Below are 20120 nucleotides of genomic sequence, written 5' to 3'. Positions count from 1 at the left end.
TTGGCTGCCAGCTCTTCGAGACTCTTCTGGGTCAGTTCCATGGGGCTCTATGTATCTAGAGCAAGAATGGCAAGATGGTGACATCAGTTAATATTACTGCTGCCCATTCCAGCTCAGCGGGTCAGTGTTATGTTGAGAGAGTCACTCGGGTGGAACATCTCTACTGAAACTGATTTAGGTTAATGAGGGACAGGTAATGGCTGCTGCTTAACTGAGAGCAGTCACATAAATATAACTGTCACCAAACAGTAGAGTGATTGAACCTGGGCTGAGAATCTGGGACCTGACCTTGCAATACACAAATGGAGCATTACGCCTTGTGAGGAATCCACAGAAACCAGTAGGCTTCTCACACAGCGGGCCCTGCACAAGTCTATTCAGGACTGGGGTATTGGAATGCATGTAGCACTTAAACCAAAGGAACCCTGCATGACACCTTCTGGTGCAGATGAAGCTCTTGGAGACCTTGGCTGACAGTTGCTCTCAAAGGCCGAAGGATTAGTTCTCACCGATCTTCTCCACAGACTCAGTCCCCCGGATACTGCAGGGTTCTGCTGATTTTAGTTCCATATGGCTTGGTGCCAGGGGCTGCTGGCTCTCAGGGCTCTGCACTTCCTGTTTGTGCCTGGAACTGAGGGGGAAGCAGCCCAAAACCTGGCCTCTTTGCAGGCCCTGGTAACACATAGCTGGGGATGTGCATTTCTAACCATACAGTCACCTCATGCCCCATGCAGTGTCCTGGCTTCAGCAGGGAATCCCATAATAACCTGACTTGAATGTCCCACAGCAGCGACATGGGGTTGGTGGAGGGAAGCAGGCTTGTGAGTTTGTTCTTCAGAGAAACTTCTGCTCCTGCACAGCCAATTTCTGTGACATTTTGGGGGAGATGTGTTATGCAAATTATTTAATGAGACAATTTTCATATTTGTAAATAATTCAAAGAGAAACTTCAGCTGCAGCTTTGCAGAGCCATGGGGGTTTATGCTTGTAAGAGGCAGTGGCTGCTCCAACCTCTCATTGGCACAGAGACGGACATGGACAACCCTAGCCACCGAGACCACATTCCCCAACCCTCGGAAAGGGGAGGAGACAAAAAGAAACCAGGATCAACAGATTAGATGGTTAGACCCAATCTGCAGGGCCAAGGATGGGGCTGGAATGATGAAGGGAACCAGTACGGCACTCAAGCTGGGAATCTTAGGCTATGTCTATACTACCGTGGCAAGTCAATCTATGCTACGCAACTCCAGCTACATGAATAACGTAGCCGGAGTCAATGTACCTTAGGTCAAGTTACCGTGGGGTCTATACTGCGGGGGGGGGGTCAACGGAGAAAATCTCCCATCGACTTACCTTACTTTTCCCGTCGGGGGTAGAGTACAGGGGTCGACTGGAGAGCGATCTGCAATCGATTTGGTGGGTCTTTACTAGACCTGCTAAATCAACCACTGGTAGATCGATCTCACAGCATCGATCCCGACTGTAGTGTAGACCTGCCCCCAGACTGAGCCTGTGGCATCGAGAACATGTCCAACAAGTTGATTGATGAGGCCCCGAGGAATTTGCCCAGATGCGAGTAAGAGAAGGCAAGGGACATAAATTCTGGAGAAGGGACTAGAAACCACAACTGCACCAAAGAGGCAAGAAGAAAGGGAACAAGGCAGTCTGCAAAATATGTTTGATGCCTAGAGTATGGGGAACAAGCAGAATGAACTAGAAGTCATGGTATGTGAAGAAAATTTTGACTTAATCGGCATTACAGAGACGTGGTAGGACAACCCCCAAGACTGGAGTACCAGCATTGAGGGATATAGCTTGTTCTGGAAGGATAGGTATGGGAAAAAAGGAGGAGGCATTGTGCTGTATGTCCAGAATGCATACACTTGCTCCGAGGTCCAAGAGGAAGCAAGCGGCAGACCTACTGAGAGTCTCTGGGTGAGGAAAAAATGGGAAAAGAACAAGTAGCAATGTAGCAATGTAGCAATGTTATGGTGCGGGTCTATTATAGACCACCAAATCAAGAAGAGGACGTGGATCTGGCATTCTACAAGCAGCTAACACACGTGAGCTAGTATTAATGTGGGATTTTAACTTCCCTGATATCTGTTGGAAGACTATTGAAATGAGTTACTATTAAAGAATGAGTTACAGCTGGCAAGGAATGTTAGCGACAACAAGAAGGGGTTCTACAAATGTGTCAAGACAAAAAAGAAAGATCAGGGATGGTGTGGGCTGGCTGCTCAATGGACAATGTGAGTTGGTAACAGAAGATGCTTTGCTTCAGTTGTCTCACAAAAAAATAATGTGATCAGATGATTAGCAAAGTTACAATAGACAATAAAGTGGAAGCGATGCAGATAAAGATAAGTAAAGAGCATGTCAGAGATCTTCTGACTCATTTGAATGAATTCAAATCAGTGGAGCCAGATGCTATTCACCTGAGGGTGCTCAAGGAATTAGCTGAAGAAATTTCAGAGCCACTGGCAACAATATTTGCAAACTCATGGAGGACAGGAGAAGTCCCAGAAGACTGGAGAAGGGTTAATGTAGTGTCCATCTTTAAAAAGGGGAAAAAGGAAGAGCTGAAGAACTTTAGACGAGTCAGCCTCACCTCAATACTTGTGAAGCTATTAGAGCAATGTATAAAACATTCAATTTGCGAATACCTGGAGGATGAAGGTGGAATCACTTCATCTTCACTTCACTTCACTTCAATGAAAGAGAGGCTGAGGGAACTGGGCTTATTTAGTCTGAAGAAGAGAAGAGTGAGAGGGGATTTGATAGCTGCTTTCAACTACCTGAAAGGGGGTTCCATGGAGGATGGATCTAGGCTGTTCTCAGTGGTAGCAGATGACAGAACAAGGAGTAATGGTCTCAAGTTGCAGTGGGGGAGGTTTAGGTTGGATATTAGGAAAAACTATTTCACTAGGAGGTTGGTGAAGCACTGGAATGGGTTACCTAGGCAGGTGGTGGAATCTCCATCCTTAGAAGTTTTTAAGGCCCGGCTTGACAAAGCCCTGGCTGGGATGATTTAGTTGCAGTTGCTTCTGCCTTGAGCAGGGGGTTGGACTAGATGACCTCCTGAGGTCCCTTCCAACCCTGATTTTCTATGATTCTATGATCACTAGCAGCCTGAGCGCCAGGGGATCACTGGGCTCTCCATGCTGGGTGCTGAGCACCTCAACCTCTGCCCCTTCCTCAGGGGTGCCAGGCATCTGCAACTCCTATGCGAGTTGGTGGGAGCCGCAGCTGCTGAGCACCTCAGAAAAGTCAGGCCCTAAGCAAGACATTCCCTGGGGCTCCGTGGACCCCCTGCCCTGAGTCCCTGTCTGGGGCCTTAATCTCAACCTGCTCTGGCTTTGGCAGGTCCTTGGGCCAGCCCCAGTGAGCAGGGTTGTGACCTGCACTCCATAATTGGTCACCCTGGTGCAGAGGTCACATGTCCCCTGTGCTGAGTGGGACTCTCAGGCTGAACCCCCCAGACCGGGCTGGTGCTGTGGGAAGGGGTGGCTAGAGGAAATAACAGCCCCAGTGTATGTGCAGCATCCCAGTGTTCTTTCTGCTCCAGGGCCTTGTCCCAGCAAACTGCCCCAATTCTTCAGTGCCCAGGGGCACAAAGCTGTGCCGATCTCAGCAGGTCCAGCTGCCAGAGCGGCCCCCGAGCATTGGGGGAAGTGCAGAACCCCTGCGTCAGTTCCTATGTCACCTGCTCATGGGGCTCTGGCGGGGGAAGGGGGGCCTGGCCAGGTCTCCCTGCTCATCCCCAGCCGCAGCCATGAATTAGAGATGACTCCAGGTGGCTCTAACATGCACCAGGGGCTGGACCCAGGAACGGGTGTGAGGGGAGGGGCGCAGCTTTGCCTCTGCCATCCCTATATCCATGCTCAGGGATCCTCAGCTGGGCTGGGGAACTGGGGTGCAGGGGCTCCGGGGGTTAATCAGAATCAAGACTGGAGTATTGGTGTGTAGGGGTGGCCCACCCTGTCCAAGGAACTCATCTGCATCAACCCAGCCAGGCCTGCTCCCCCTCAGCATCTCCACCTCTGCAGCATGTGGCCTGCTGTCCAGCTGCAGGGAGCGGATGGATTGTCAGGGCTAAGCCATGGCAAATTGCTCTTAATCTTCTGGACTGAGATTTCCCAGTCAAAGCAGAGCCTTGCCCTGCTCAGGGATTCATCTCGTGAGCGGATGAGGCTGCAGAGCGAGTGGAGCTCATGCAGGCTGGTATCCCTGGGCACTGTTCACAAGATGGGCATTGCCCTACACTCAGACTGCAGGAAGCCCTGCGGCTTGCATGACCCAATACAAACCTCTCAATCCAGCCCCTTGCTATGCGTGCAAGGGCTCTGGGGCAGGTCCCCCTGCCTAAAAGAGAGGGCACAAGGCTAAGAGGCTGCTTAGTGTGTCACCCTTTGCTCGTCCAGAGCCCAGCTCCCAGCCTGCTACCATTCAGTGTAGAGCAGGAGGACAATGCACAGGACGCCCCTCCAGGGCTTTGCTGGGGGGCTCCAGGTGTGTGGGAAGGATGCCAGCCCCAGGTCTTTCAGGCACCTGGTAAGCACCCAGCCCAGGCTGGCTTTCCCCCTCCCCCAGATCTGGTAGTGAGGTTGGGACCTGTCTGCAGTGGATGCAGTAGCTAGGGGTGAGAGTGGAGCTGTGGGGTTTTCCCAGGAGCTCAGGGGCACACCAAAAGTTCCCACCCTCAGGCTGATGTTGGGGTTCGATTCCAAGCAGAGCCACTGAGCATCCTCTGGTCTCTGGCAGAGCCACCCACATGACACGGCTCAGTGCAAAGGTGCTCATGAATGACCCAGGAAGGGCTGGCACAGTGCCAGACGGGCGTCTGAGCAGGGTGATGTTGTGCCCAACTCTACCTGCCTGCAGCATTGCCCTCAGTGGCCAAAGCAGCCAGTGTCAGTCAGCCAAGCCCTGGGGCAGTGCTGAGCCGGGGTTGAGATGGGGCGGGGGGAAGGGTGCCTCACCCCTTTCCCCTGGCAGCAGCTCTGAGCAGAGCTCTGGCCCAGTGTGTCCCTGCCCTGGCACAAGTCCTGGAGATGCTGTTGCCTGGAGTGCAGTGGTGGGGAACGCAGCCAGGTCAGGACACTGGTGATGGGCCCTGTTCAGCTCCTGGAGGTGCTGTTGCCAGGTCCCGCCTTGGGCTGCAGTCCAGCTCAGCCTTGCGCGTGTGGGACTGGGTGCCCACATTGCCCCTTTGTGATGGAGGAGGCAGCTGGGCCCAGGGACATCTCCCTGGGTGGAGGTGGTTCCCAACAGACACAGCAGCCCAGGATAGCAGGGGTCCCCGCCTGCCCAGATTGGGCTCCACCATGTTCCTCAGCTAGGAGGGCAAGGCTGTCCCACAGCCCCTCTGCCACCCAGGAATCCCCCTTGTGGCAGGGGATTCCCCAAAAGTGAGATATGCCCACTTTGCCACCCATGTACGCCCACACAACCAGTGCCCAGCACCCCCAAAGCAGGTCACAGTCAGGCCCAAGACAGTGGTGAGCTGGACCCAGTCACTCTCAGCTCTACTTCCTGCCCTTATCTGAACAGTGGGTGGACAGAGTTGCTCTGCAGGGCCAGGCACCATGACGAATGGGGTCCTCACAGGGTTGGAAAGGAATAATGAAAGGTTAATAGACCCTCAAGGGTGTTATAGGAGGTAAGACCCCACCCGGGAGTGTGGCATGCGGGTTAAGGGCCCACTGGGGAGGGTAAGGGGCTGGGGTTCCATTGGGGGAGGGTATTATAGGGAAGTAGAGGCCCATTGGGGGAGTGTATAAAGCAGGTTAGGGTCCCATTGGGGGATGTTGGGGGGGGTAGGGACCAATTTGGGAGAGTGTTATAGGGAGATAGGAGCTTATTGGAGGAGTGTGTTATAGGAGTTAGGAGGCCCATTGGGGAGGCTGTTATAGGGGGTAGGGCCCTGTGGTTTGTGATGAATTTTGTGCTGATGAAAAGTGCTGGCTCATCCTCTCTGGAGAGGACAATGCTCCTCACCACCACACATACGAAGAAGGAGCAATAGCAGGGCCAGCCCCCACGGGACTCTCCCCCATTTTATTTCCTTTCCCCCTTCTGCTCTGTACAGCTGTGACACTTTCTTGGGGCACCAGAATCATAAGTCACTGTGTCCCCCTATGCCCCAGCAAGAAAAAGCTTTGCTAGAGCTTAAACTGTGCACCCCTGCCACACCAGCCTGCCCACCTCACCAGCAAACTCCTCAAGACTCTGCCAGTCTTAATCTGCCTAGCAGGTAACAGTCAGTAAATCCCGGTTCTCAAGTTCCCCAGAGACGTATCCCTGCAGTGTCCTGTCCCTATCACTGGACACTCACAGATATTGTTAAGTCTGCTGTCTCCAGTGAGACAGTGCATACACACAAGCCTGGTAGTCTGCTAATGTCACACACTTCATCTTAATGCACAGCACTGTGGTAACTTCATAACACAAGAATAAGTTTATTAATAAAGAACGGAGATGTAAGTGATATTTGGCAGAGACAATGGAAACAGAAAATGGTTACAAATAAAACAAGCCTTTCAGTGTCTAAATCAGGGGTGGCCAACCTGTGGCTCCGGAGCCATATGCGGCTCTTTAGAGGTTAATATGCAGCTCATTACATAGGCGCCAACTCTGAGGCTGGAGCTACAGGCGCCAACTTTCCAGTGTGCTACAGAGTGCTCAATGCTCAACCCCTGGCTCTGTCCCAGGCCCCAGCCCCATTCCACTCCTTCCCCCAAGGCCCCCCGCCCCTTTCCCAGAGTCTGCCATGCCCATGCTCCTCCCTGCTCCCTCCCTGCGAGCCTTCTGCACACAACAAAACAGCTGATCGTGGTGGGCGGGAGGCGCAGGGATGGAGGGTTAGGTGCTGATCGGCGGTGCTGCTGGCAGATGGGATACACTGTGGTGAAGGAACTGACGGGGGGCTGCTGATGTGTTACTGTGGCTCTTTGGCAATGCACATTGGTAAATACTGACTCCTTCTCAGGCTCATGTTGGCCACCCCGGTCTAAATCTTAGCAGTTTACAATCGTGGTCTCAGGCAATTTCTCACCTACAGTCAGTTCTCAGTATCATCAACCCACATTGTTGGGGATCCAACTTTTACAGATTCTGAGAGCCTTGGCCCCTAGGTGATGGCTAACCAAGGAGTTCCCCTTCTTCCTTTTTGTAGTTCAGCAAACCTTTAAATGCTTTATTTGAAAAATAAGCTGAGACAAAGTTCCTCTCCCTTTCTGTGTGTTCTTTTGGATGCAGGAGTCAAGCCCATTCTTCATCTTCTGGTCAATTTGCTTTTTTTGATTGGCTTGACCACTTTCATAGAATCATATGACTGGAAGGGACCTCGAGAAGTCATCTAGTCTAGTCCCCTGCACACATGGCAGGAGTAAGTATTATCGAGACCATTCCTAACAGGTGTTTGTCTAACCTCTTAAAAATCTCCAATGATGGAGATTCCACAACTTCCCTAGGCAATTTATTCCAGCGCTAAACCACCCTGACAGTTAAGAAGTTTCCCCTACAGTCCAACCTAAACCTCCCTTGCTGCAATTTAAGCTCCATTGCTTCTTGTCATATCCTCAGAGGTTAAGAAGAAATTTTTTTCTCCTTCCTCCTTGTAACAACCTTTTATGTACTTGAAAACTGTTATCATGTCCCCTTGCAGTCTTCTCTTTTCCAGACTAAACAAATTCAATTTTTTCAACCTTCCCTCATAGGTTTAGGTTTAGACCTTTGATCATTTTTGTTGCTCTTCTCTGGACTTTCTCCAATTTGTCCACATCTTTCCTGAAATGTGGCGTCCAGAACTGGACACCATACTACAGTTGAGGCCTAATCAGTGCAGAGTAGAGTGAAAGAATTACTTCTTGTGTCTTGCTTACAAGACTCCTGCTAATACATCCCCGAATGATATTCACTTTTTTTGCAACAGTGTTACCCTGTTGACTCATATTTAGCTTGTGGTCCACTATGACCCCCAGATCCCTTTCCGCAGTACTCCTTCCTAGGAGGTCATTTCCCATTTTGTATGTGTGCAACTGATTGTTCCTTCCTAAGTAGAGTACTTTGCATTTGTCCTTATTGAATTTCATCCTATTTACTTCAGACCATTTCTACAGTTTGTCCAGACCATTTTGAATTATAATCATATCCTCCAAAGCACTTGCAACCCCTCCCATCTTATCATCCACAAAGTTTATAAGTGTACTCTCTATGCCATTATCTAAATTATTAATGAAGATATTGAACAGAACTGGACCCAGAACTGACCCTGCGAGACCCCACTCATTATGCCCTTCCAGCATGACTGTGAACCACTGATAACTACTCTCTGGGAATGGTTTTCCAACCAGTTATGCATCCATCTTATAGTAGCTCCATCTAGGTTGCATTTACCTAGTTTGTTTATAAGAAGGTCATGCGAGACAGTATCAAAAGCTTTACTAAAGTCAAAATATACCACATCTACCGCTTCCCCACTATCCACAAGGCTTGTTACCCTGTCAAAGAAAACTATCAGTTGGTTTGACACGATTTGTTCTTGACAAATCCATGCTGACTATTACTTATCACCTTATTATCTTCTAGATGTTTGCAAATTGATTGCTTAGTTATTTGCTCCATTATCTTTCTGGGTACCGAAGTTAAGCTGACTGGTCTGTAATTTCCCGGGTTGTCCTTATTTCCCTTATTATAAATTGGCACTATATTTGCCTTTTTCCCGTCTTCTGGAATCTCTCCTGTCTTCCATGATTTTTCAAAGATAATCGCTAGTAGCTAATTGCTTACCTTAGATGCAAATGTATTTTTGTTGTCCTTTGTTTGTAACACAGCCATGCTGTTTTCTCCTCTGCCTGCTGGCTTGAGCTCCACAGATGGGTAAAGACACATTCCTTTGTCCAGGGCAGGTTTGTTTACCAGCTGCCTCCACACAGGGTGACCAGATAGCAAGTATGAAAAATTGTGACAAAGGGACGAATTAGTTGGGGGATTATAGGGTCTATATAAGACAAAGCCCCTAATATCAGGATGGTCCTAATAATATCGGGATGTCTGGTCACCTGACCTCCACAACACCTTGTCAGAATATATTCCCAGCATATGTACATCACTCTCTGTACACAACCTGTACATACATCATACCAGGATATTCATGATCGGCCTGTTGCCAGTTTCCAAATGCCAGCTTACAGGACACTGTTTGGATACATATACACTGTTTAGGTGCTGTGAGCAGTGAGTTTGTCAGACCTGCTAAGATTTGCTGTTACATAACAGGGTGCCATTTGCCAGTTGACATCAAGAGGCTCTCAGGGTCCTAGAAGCCCCTCCTGTCTTGTGCTGTCTCCCTCCCCCCATCCTCTCCCTCACCTTCCTACCCTACCTGCCTCTCCCCCTCACTGCACGTATCATGGAAACCTAACACCTCATCAGATGATGAAATCTGGGTATTGGGCAGGGTAGGGGTGGGCACAGGGTCCAGATGGTGAAGGAGGTGGGGCAGATGGGGGGCTGCAGTGGTGTGAGAGTAGATGGATTGGCTGGGGCAGCTGGGAGTTATGTGGGGCAGGGAGCTTGAGCATCAGCCTGGCTGGCAGGGGATGGTTAGCCATTGGCCATTGTCTTTGAAAACTCATGGCAATCTGGGGAAGTCCCAGATGACTGGAAAAAGGCTAATGTAGTGCCCATCTTTAAAAAAGGGAAGAAGGAGGATCCGAGAAACTCTCACCTCAGTCCCTGGAAAAATCATGGAACAGGTCCTCAAGGAATCAATTTGCAAGCACCTTGAGGAGAGGAAAGTGATCAGGAACAGTCAGCATGGATTCACCAAGGGCAAGTCATGCCTGACTAACCTAATTGCCTTCTATGGTGAGATAACTGGCTCAGTGGATGAGGGGAAAGCAGTGGACATGTTATTCCTTGACTTTAGCAAAGCTTTTGATAGGGTCTCCCACAGTATTCTTGCCAGCAAGTTAAAGTATGGGCTGGATGAATGGACTATAAGGTGGACAGAAAGCTAGCTAGATTGTCGGGCTTAACGGGTAGTGATCAACGGCTCCATGTCTAATTGGGAGCCGGTATCAAGTGGAGTGCCCCAAGGGTCGGTCCTGGGGCCGGTTTTGTTCAATATCTTCATTAATGATCTGGAGGATGACGTGTATTGCACCCTCAGCAAGTTTGCAGATGACACTAAACTGGGAGGAGTGGTAGATACGCTGGAGGGTAGGGATAGGATACAGAGGGACCCAGACAAATGAGAGGATTGGGCCAAAAGAAATCTGATGAGGTTCAACAAGGACAAGTGCAGAGTCCTGCACTTAGGACAGAAGAATCCCATGCACCGCTACAGACTAGGGACCGAGTGGCTAGCCAGCAGTTCTGTAGAAAAGGACCTAGGGGTTACAGTGGACGAGAAGTTGGATATGAGTCAACAGTGTGTCCTTGTTGCCAAGAAGGCCAATGGCATTTTGAGCTGTATAAGTAGGAGCATTGCCAGCAGATCGAGGGACGAAATCATTTCCCTCTATTCGACATTGGTGAGGCCTCATCTGGAGGATTGTGTTCAGTTTTGGGCCCCACACTACAAGAAGGATGTGGAAAAACTGGAAAGAGTCCAGCGGAGGGCAACAAAAATGATTAGGGGGCTGGAGCACATGACTAATGAGGAGAGGCTGAGGGAACTGGGATTGTTTATTCTGTGGAAGAGAAGAGTGAGAGGGGATTTGATAGCTGCTTTCAACTACCTGAAAGGGGGTTCCAAAGAGGATGGATCTAGACTGTTCTCAGTGGTAGCAGATGACAGAACAAGGAGTAATGGTCTCAAGTTGCAGTGGGGGAGGTTTAGGTTGGATATTAGGAAACACTATTTCTCTAGGAGGGTGGCGAAGTACTGGAATGGGTTCGCTAGGGAGGTGGTGGAATCTTCTTCCTTAGAAGTTTTTAAGATCAGGCTTGACAAAGCCCTGGCTGGGATGATTTAGTTGGGGATTGGTCATGCTTTGAGCAGGGGGTTGGACTAGATGACCTCCCAAGGTCCCTTTCAACCCTGATATTCTATTCTATGGTTGAATGGACTGGAAGCTGGGTTTGGAGTATGGGAGTGGGTGGAACTGAAGCTGGGAGGAAACAGGACTCAGTGTCGGGGCTGGGTATGTTAGTGCCTAGTGAACAGGGTGGAAGCAGGGGTCAAGAAGGGATTGGTCAGGCCCCTGAATTGGGGAGCAGGGGGGGGTTTGGAGGGGCAGCAGCAGGAACAGGCAGCTCTCTGGTCTGAGGGACAGATCGCAGTTCCTGGGAGCTTGGTGCAGGGATCATTTGGCTGGGACAGGTGGGGCTCCTGCTGGGTGGTTCCCCGGCTCCCTGGGAAGAGCTCACACCTGGGCTTTTTGTCTTGACAACCTGCTCAGCCCACAGACACAGGCTTAACCAAGGGCATGCAGTGCCGGCACCGACACCCAAACCCGACAGGCTGGTGTTGGTGGCCATGGGCCACAGGTTGGTTCCAGGGGCACCTTTGGGGTCTCCCTTTCCATGTTGTAGGGCATTCCTTGTCCTGAGCTAGTGATGTGAAATACATACCCTGTCCTTCCACCCTTGCCACTTCCTACCACATACCTCTCCTCACCCCGTGCCTCTCCCCACCTTATGCCCCTACCCCATGCCTCCTCTCATGTGTGCCTCTCCCCACCCCATGCCCTTTCCCCTTTCCTCTCCTCACCCTGTGCCTCTACCCACCCTATGCCCCTCCATCATACCTTTCCCCACAACATGCCCCTCCCCCATGCCAATCTTCACACTGTGCCTCCCACACTCCAAGCTCCTCCCCCATGCCTCTCTTCACCCTGTGCCTCTCCCTACCCCATCTCCCCACCACATGCCTCTCCCCTCACCCTGTGCCTCGCCACACCCCATTCCCCTCCCCATGCCTTTCCTCTCCCTGTGCCTCTTTCCACCCCATGTCCCTTCCCAATGCAGCTTCTCACCCTGAGCCTCTCCCTACCCTATGCCTCATACCTCTCCTCATGGTGTGCCTCTTCCCACCCCATGCCACTCTCCACCCTGTGCCTCTCCCCACCCTATACCCCTGCCCCATCCCTCTCACCACCCAGTGCCCTTCCCAATCCCTCTCACCACCCTGTGCCTCCTCCAACCCCATACCCCTCCTCCATGCCTCTCCCCACCCTGTGCCTCTCCCCACCCCATCCCCCTCCCACTTCCTCTCCTCAGACTATGCCTCTCCCCACTTATTACCCCTCCCCACCCTGTGCGGCTCCCCATCCCATACCCCTCCCCATGCCTCCTCTCAGCCTATGCCTCTCCCCCACCATGCTGCTCCCTCATGCCTCTGTGTGCCTCTTCCCACCTCATGTCCATCCCTCATGCCTCTCATAACCCTGTGCCTCTCCCAAACCCGTGCCCTTCCCCCATGCCTCTCCTCACCCTGGCTCCTCCCCACTCAATGCCCCTCTTCCTTGTACCCACGTGATCAGTGCTGCAGTGGTGCTCTCTTCCCGTGGGCTCTAAAACTGCTTCCAGAGCATAGCTGATAATTCGCATCAATCAGCCTTTGCTCAGCAACCCCCCCCCCCACTAAGCTCTCTGCCTCTCTCCAGGTCAGCGAGTGTTTCAATCTGTTTGCAAAGCTGTACAGAATGTTTACGCAGTGGTGGCTGGGGCTAGGGGATTAGGATGGTGCCCCCTCAGCATCTGCTCATCAGAGCCACATATGTGACTGTCTGGGTTTGAATCTCATAGGCCCCTGCATGAGTCCCCTCACCTAGGGGAGCACAGGGTGTGGGGCCAGTCATTCTCTCTGGGGCATCTGAGCTAACTGCTCCCAAAGGCACCAGGTGAAGGAACTAGGAGCCACATTCCAGGTAAAGCCCCCAGGAGGCACCTTTGAGGTAAACCTGCTAGGAGACACATTCCAGGCAAACATTTTGGAGGCACATTCCAGGTGTACCCATGTCACAGATTCACAGGTTCTGTGCTATGCCCTGCCATTTAAACAGTTCCTTGGAGATACCTTTTCAGTGTGCCAAACCTCATGGGCTCCTGATCTTCCTTAAGACTAGGCCATGTGGCCTCTGAAACTGAGTGTCTAGGCTCCAGCACTCTTGCTTCTCACCATGAGCTCTGCCCAGTGAGTCCAGCTGAGATAGATCTTGGTCAGGGATTTTCACTCTCTCCAGGGACCAATGCACCTCAGCAAGTATTTGCAGTGAGACAAGGCAGCCTTTACAAAGCAGAGCAGAGTTATTAGTCAACTGGAACATGACATGGATGATTTAGTTGGAGATCAGTCCTGCTTTGAGCAGGGGATTGGACTAGATGACCTCCTGACGTCCCTTCCAACCCTGATATTCTATGATTCTATGACATCAGGAGTTGTTAGGTTAGCATAGAGAAGCAAAGGTTAAGATGTAGTCCAGACTGGCCAACACCTAGAGCCATGCTGCTGTAGGAACCATTTTGGCTCTCCTTTCTTTGTCCCTTTGTCTGACAGTCCCAAGTCAGAGCTCTTGTCTCTAAGTTCATCTGTTCACACCAACACCTGTCTTAAGCCACTGTCTTCTTCCTGCAGAGCCATGTTGAGTTCACATGTTCCACCCTTCCAGAGCCTCCCACAATGGGGTATCAGTCATTGAGTTCCCATTGTCTTTCCAAATGCTCCACTGATATGGCTGGTTCTAGCCAGTCCTGAATGACCCATTTTTATCACCCCAGTGTGACATTCCCCTGGTGTTATCTGGACCAGTGATCTGCTAGGTCACTCTAATCCTTGACTCTGGGAGCCAGACTTACCCTGATTTGCTGTGAAAACCCCCAATCCTGGGCTGTTCACGCACAGCCTCTGGCATGTAAGCAGCTCTTTGGATTGTGCAACTGAATGACACTAGTCAATATCTCTGGTCCCAGACACAACCCTAGGAACTGCCATGTTGCAGTGTCCAGTTATGCCCGCCAGACACTGAAAGCTTATATGAGTTCATCAATTTAACAAATAAATTGATATGTACCAAGCTTGTTCTCCCAAGGGGAGTCTGTGACATGCTTCAAACCAAATCCACTGCTTCAGGTAGAATAAACAAACAAATTTATTAATTACAAAGACAGATTTTAAGTGATTATAAGTCAAAGCACAACAAGTCAGATTTGGTCAAATGAAATAAAAGCAAAACGCATTCCAAGCTGATCTTAATACTTTCAGTGTCCTTACAAACTTAGATGCTTCTCACCACAGGCTGGCTGGTTGCCCTTTGATCCCGGTTTCAGTCGCCTGGTGGTGATGTCTGTAAATGGAGGTGGAAGACAGAGGAAGAGCATGGCAAAGTCTCTTCCTTTTATCATGTTCTTTCTTCCCTCTTGGCTTCGCACCCCCCCCACTTCAGAGTCAGGTGAGCATTATCTCATTATAATAACCAAAGGAAGGGGAGTGACTCACCCGAGAGTCCAACAGATCCTTTGTTGCCAGTGTCCTTTGTTTTTGTGCAGCTGGGCTGGGTTTATCCCATACATACCCTCTGCTCTTGGAGAGCTTTTGCCTGGGCTTGTTTTAAGCCATGAGCACACATTTTCAGCCTCATAACTATATACATGAAATTACAGCCTATAACATAACATTACTATAACAACAATGCTCAGTGCATCATGAGCCTTCTGAAGACACCCGACATGACAAACTCTGCATTGGACACCACACAATCATATTATAAGGATGAGCATGGGGGTACAGGGTATTCCCTCGAGGTACAGAGCATCACACCCAGACAGCGATATTCCAGGTTTTCCACTCTGCCAAGGAACTGCACTTTAACTATTCAGAGTGATGCAGAGAGGTCATAAAGATACTACAGAAAATTCTCACATTCATCACAACCTGCTAGGGGACATGTTCCAGGTAAAACTGCTAAGAGGCATGTTTCATAAGAACATAAGAACAGCCATAATAGGTCAGACCAATGGTCATCTAGCCCAGTATCCCTGTCTTCCAGAAGTAGCCAGTGCCAGATGCTTCGGAGAGAATGAACAAAACAGGGCATTTTATCAAGTGATCCATCACCCGTAGTCCAGTCCCAGGTTTGGGCAGTCAGAGGGTTAGGGACACCCAGAGCATGGGGTTGTGTCCCTACCCATCTGGGCTAATAGCCATTGTTGAATCTATCATGAATTTACCACATTCATTTTTGAATCCAGTCATATTTTTGGCCTTCACAACATCCTCTGGCAATGAGTTCCACAGGTTGACTTTGTGTTGTGTGAAGAAGTACTTCCTTATGTTTGTTTAAAACCTGCTGCCTATTAATTTAATTGGGTGACCCCTGGTTCTTGTGTTACGTGAAGGGATAAATAACTCTTCCCTGTTCTCTTTCTCTGCACCCGTCATGATTTTATAGATCTCTATCATATACCCCATTACTCATCTCTTTTCTAAGCTGAACTGTCCCAGTCTTTTTAATCTCTCCTCATATGGAAGCTGTTCCATCCCCTAATCATGTTTGTTGTCTTTCTCTGCACTTTTTCCAATTCTAATATATCTATTTCTGAGATGGGACAACCAGAACTGTACACAGTATTCAAGGTATGGATGTACCATGGAATTATACAGAGGCATTATGATATTTTCTGTCTTATTATCTATCCCTTTCCTAATGGTTCCTAACATTCTCTTAGTTTTTCTGACTTCCACTGCACGTTGAGCAGATGTTTTCAGAGAATTATCCATGATGACTCCAAGATCACTTTCTTGAGTGGTAACAGCTAATTTAGACCCCATCATTTTGTATGTATAGCTGGAATTATGTTTTCCAATGTGCATTACTCTGCATTTATCAACATTGAATTTCATCTGACATTTTGTTGCCCAGTCACCCACTTCCAGCTGCTCCCACTAGGAGAAATGGTCCAAATACACCTGCTAGGATGCGCATTCCAGGTGCATCTGCTAGGAGACGTGTTCCTGGTTCACCTGCTAGGATGCATATTCCATACACATACTCCCACAGAGCATGCACATGTTGGCTGTGAATATGCCATCTATGTAGCCACTTTCCAAGTGTGCACAAGAAGAGCACACCTGGGGTGTCACTGAACAGCCTGCAGGTAGCATGGAGCTGTATGGCACCGTGGGCTCCAGTGGGTAGTGTGTGTGCCTGGGGTTAATGAAACTTGGCCCCCTCCATGGGAAAACCTGGCTAGATGTCATGCTTGATTTTCTGAGTGGAACTAGGTGGGGATGGGTGAGCAGTGAAAAGGCTTTTGGGGCCTCTTGTCAGCTTTGAGATTGCAAGTAGTTCACTTTTCTGGTAGCATTGCAATGGGAATATCGTGGGGTGTGGGAATCCCAGCACTGGCATAGCAGGGGGCTGCGGATCACTGTTGGGGAGGATCAGCAGAACTCCATGTGGGTCCCAGAGCTGAAATACAGGGGGCTGCCAGCCAGTTGGGATTGAAGGGGATTGACAGAGCTGGGTATGAGGTGCCCAGGGCTGGGATAGCAGAGGTCAAAGAAGTGGGATACATAGAAGGGACCAGTAAGGCATTTGACTTGGTACCACATGCGATTTTGATTAAAGAAATAGAACAATATAAAATTAACATGGCACATATTAAATGGATTAAACTGGTTAATTGATAGGTCTCAAAATGTAATGTAAATGGGTAATCATCATCAAAAGGGCATGTTTCCAGTAGAGTCCTGCAGGGATTGGTTTTTGGCCCTATGCTCTTTAGAATTTTTGTCAATGACCTGGAAGAAAACAAAATCATCACTGATAAAGTTTGCATATGACACGCAAACTGGGGGAGAGGTAACTAATGAAGAGGGCAGGTCATTGTTACACAGCTCTCTGGATTGCTTGGGAAACTGGGCACAAACAAACAATATGCATTTTAATATAGCTAAAAGTAAATACATACATCTATGAACAAAGAATGTAGGCCCTGCTTACACAATGGGGACTCGATCCTGGGAAGCAGAGACCATGAAAAAGATTTGGGGGTCATGGTGGATAATCAGCTGAACATGAACTCCTAGTACAATGGTGTTGTCAAAACAGCTAATGCAATTATAGGATGATTAAATGGGGGAATCTCAAGTAGGAGTAGAGAGGTTATTTCATCTCTGTGTTTTGTATTGGTGTATCCACTGCTGGAATCCTGTGTCCAGTTCTGGTGCCCCCAATTCAAGAACGGTGTTGATTGGAGAGGATTCAGAGAAGAGCCACAAGAATGATTAAAGGATCAGAAAAGCTGCCTTATAGTGCTAGACTCAAAGAGCTCAATCTATTTAGCTTAAGAAAGAGAAGGTTAAGGGTGACTTGATTATAGACTGAAAGTATCTACATGGGGAACAAATATTTAATAATGGGCTGTTCAATCTAGCAGAGAAAGGCATAAGATGATCCAATAGCTAGAATTTGAAGCTAAACAAGTTCAGACTGGAAATAAGGCATACATTTTTAATGGTGAGAGTAATTAACCATTGGAACAATTTACCAAGGGTCGTGGTGGAATGGATTCTCCATCACTGACAATTTTAAATCCAGGTTGGATGTTTTTCTTAAAGCTCTGCTCTAGAAATTCTTTTGGGGAAGTTCTCTGGCCTGTGTTATACAGGAGGTCAGGTGAGATGATCACAGTGGTCCCTTCTGGACTTGGAATTGATGACTCTATGAGTATGATCATCTGCTTTGATCTACTGCATCACACAGGCCAGAGAATCCATCCGGTGATTCCTACACCAAGCCCAATAAGTCGTGGTTGAGCAAGAGCATATGTTTTAGAAAGAGCTGCCCAGTTCCGATGTGAGGATTTGCAGCAATGGAGAATTCACCACATTCCTAGGTAACTTGTTGCAAAGGTTAACTCCTCTCACTGTCAAACATGTGCCCCTCATTTCCAATCTGAATCTGTCCAGCTCCAGCTCCAGCCACTGGATCTCCTTCTGCTATGGCCTGACAGATCAGAGAGCCCTCTGCTACCAGAAATCTCCTCCTTGTCTAGATATTTACAGAGCATGACCAAGTCACCTCTTAGCCTTCCTTCTCCATGCTAAGTAGAGCATCTTCAGTTGCTTGCTGTGAGCAGGTTTTCCAGTCCTTGCATCAGCCTTGTAGCTCTTCTCTGAACCCTTTCCAATTAGTCAACATTCTTCTTGAAGTGCCAACCCCAGAAATGGCCACAGTAAGGTCCCACTAATGCAGTATCCGGTGGTGAAAGCCTCTCCCTGCTATATTCCCCTATCTACACCGCCAAGCATCACATTGCCCTTTTTCCACAGCGTGACACTGGGATCCATGTTCAGCTGGCTCCTGTCAGGAACCTTAGGCCCTTTCAGACTTTCTGTGGGGCTTGCAGAGGAATTCAAGCTCACTCAGCATATATCCAAGGAGATCCAGAGCAGCACCCCGCTCTGGCCCGGAAGGGATTAGTTAAAGCTGCTCTGGAGAGGGCTGCGGCTGGGAAAGGCTAGGCTAATTGGGGAAGCAGCTACAGGTGTGGCCAGCTCAATCAGAGCCCAGCTGGCCCTTATAAGAGGGCTGGGGGCCAGAAGCAGAAGAGTCTCACTCTAGCCTTGGAGTGGGAAGGACCAGACCAGACCAGACCAGACCAGACCAGGGAAAAGGGCAAGAGGTGCTTGGGAGCTCCAGCCTGGTAAGCCTCCAGGCTGCAGACCTTAGTGAAGGCTTACAGAGGTACAGGGGCTGCAGAGATACAGCCTGGGAATAGGGGAAGCTGGTGTGCTGGGGGATTCCACATGCCAGCATGATCCCACAGGCTTGTCCCAGGCTGGGTAGATTTTCTGAGCATGCAAGGGCTCCTCTGTTACCAGGATGCACTCCACCCCCCCACCTGGGCCCAGGTCAGTGTTGGGGCACCTCAGCAGTTAGCAGCACACGGGCACTGTTTCCTGCAGGCACAGTGGCTTTCAGGGGCTGGATGCTTAGTGGAGCCAGGGCCCTTGGGAAGCTGCAGAGCCTAGGCCAGATCCACCCCAGCTCCAAGGAGCCCACACAACAGTAGGTCACCCTATGCTCAGCCCCTCTGTCCCCCTCTGGGGTGCACACACTCATGCATGGCACCCTCCAGGCACTCCTCCCTCCAGAGGACATGGATTACACAGTGTGGTGATGCTTTGAGAGAGATCTAGCTGGCCATGGGGGGACATGGGTGTCATGGGGGGTGGGGGCACGGCCAGGCAAACAGACTGGGGGAAGCCACCCTTGGGCAATCCTGGGTACCATTTCACGGGAGCTGTCATTCACAAAGTCTGAAACTGCCATTTGGGGGGCAGCAGGGCAGGCGTTTGCCAGCCGCTGTTCAAGTAGTTTCCCTCCTGGCAGCCCAGCCCTGTCTGAGGCTCCTGACATGACAGCTGTCATGTACTGGCCAGCTGACACACAGGGGTTTATTATAATACAAGTTCAGGAACCTCCCAGCTTAATCCCTGCCAGATAAACTAACAGCAGAGAGATTTGTAGTTATTTACGAAGTCTTGCTGCTCCGATGAGATTAGGGCTCTGTTTAATCTTGTAGCACGAGGGTTTGGGTTGGTTTAATCAGAATTTGTACAGGAATAATCCTGTCTTTAAAGTCTTCCTGTGGCCCAATCCCTCCCCAAATTGTAATCAGGCAAGAGGCTCCCAGATGAAGAGGCATCGGAGGGGGGGTATTTCCAGCCTAAACACTACTGTGTATTATCCTCAGATGGAATCCCAGAGCAGGATGTGCTACTTCTCTCTGCATCCGATTCTTCAGTGGTGCTCTCAGGGTCATACACCACTCTCTGCTACCCCAGGGTACAGCCAGAGGGAGGCTTGGTCTGTATGTGGGATACAGCCATCGGGGGCCCACAGCTAGTATGGAGCAGCAGCACAAGTTGCACAGAGGTTTGCATCAGTTGTGCTTCCTTCTGCCTAGCTCTGGGGTGAGCTGCACGGCTGCCAATGTGGTGTGTCTTGCCCACATGGGGCCCAGGTGTGTGCTGAGTCTGATCCCAGCTGTATGTGAGGACTGGCATCCCATGGAATGGGAGAAGTTAGAAACTGACCCTCATTGAAGTGTGCTTTGGCTAGAACTGGACTTGCCTGTCTGGATCAGAGCCAAGGTCCATT

At 49.7% G+C, this 20120-nt stretch overlaps 1 long non-coding RNA gene across 1 annotated transcript; it reads left to right on the top strand.

Moving 5' to 3' along the window:
• Nucleotides 1–3423: 3423 nt before the first annotated feature.
• On the top strand, nucleotides 3424–18736 carry LOC122458324. The gene is made up of 3 exons (XR_006278319.1): nucleotides 3424–3434; nucleotides 10379–10385; nucleotides 18625–18736. It is a non-coding gene; the product is annotated as an uncharacterized LOC122458324 (long non-coding RNA).
• Nucleotides 18737–20120: the final 1384 nt, after the last annotated feature.

The sequence above is a fragment of the Dermochelys coriacea genome, chromosome 20 (assembly GCF_009764565.3).
Source record: "Dermochelys coriacea isolate rDerCor1 chromosome 20, rDerCor1.pri.v4, whole genome shotgun sequence".
Taxonomy (NCBI): domain Eukaryota; kingdom Metazoa; phylum Chordata; order Testudines; family Dermochelyidae; genus Dermochelys; species Dermochelys coriacea.
Note: the sequence above shows the minus strand (reverse complement) of the source record. Positions and strands in the feature narration are given on the sequence as shown.